We start from the raw sequence: 908 nt of genomic DNA, 5'->3' as shown, positions 1-908 counted from the left end.
TTTGGGATATTACTCAAAAAAAAAAAAAAAACTAAGAATACTTTACTAGGCATCTTTTATGGTGCCTAACATTTACTCCTAAAATTCAAAATTTAAGAGATGAGTCCTACTTCATTTTATCTCTACTTCTAGGCAAGTTAGACAACAATTTTGTAGGCACCAAAAAGATCACCAATTTATTATCTGCATCCAAATATTGATGCATAAACATTTAACATAATCAGGGTATAATTATTAAGGCTGCCTCATTTAACTAACATCTAATTATTTTAACTTTTTAATTTCTGTCGATTGAGAATTTTGGTTGATAGCACATCAAGCTACATATATATCCAATGAACCACAAAAAAAATTAGAAAGAAATTTTCATTAACCTATCTTACAACTTTTAGTAGTAGTAGCGGCACGTTGATCAATTTGTCAAAAGGTATGATTCCCAAATCTTGCAAGCATCTAAATAGCTAGCTAGCTATATAGCTCTTTAAGAGATTATTAGAAACAAAATAATTAATCAACCCAAAACGATAATTGGAAAATTATATTGATTTTTTTCATTAGGTATATAGCAATTTCAAAGCTTTAATATAGCTAGCTAGCTTTTTCATGCATACACACCAAGCACTCTCACACATGCAAAATATATATATAGAGTAAATATTTTACTATCATACTATGAACTATATAGTAGGAGCCAATAAATTTAGCCAAGATGGTTGGTTCTGTACTTCTGTCCCGAGATACTGAATTTGGTGACCGGTTACCGTTGTTTGCACCACCACCAGAACCACTTCCTGACCCATATCCACCTTCATGAGCTCTGCCACTTCCGAATCCATATCCGTACCCGGATCCGGATCCAGTCCCAGATCCAAACCTATATCCGAAGCCTCTACCCACCAAACCTGTTG

This window comes from Arachis duranensis, chromosome 4, assembly GCF_000817695.3.
Source record: "Arachis duranensis cultivar V14167 chromosome 4, aradu.V14167.gnm2.J7QH, whole genome shotgun sequence".
In the NCBI taxonomy this organism is placed as follows: domain Eukaryota; kingdom Viridiplantae; phylum Streptophyta; class Magnoliopsida; order Fabales; family Fabaceae; genus Arachis; species Arachis duranensis.
This window is presented reverse-complemented; position numbering follows the sequence as displayed.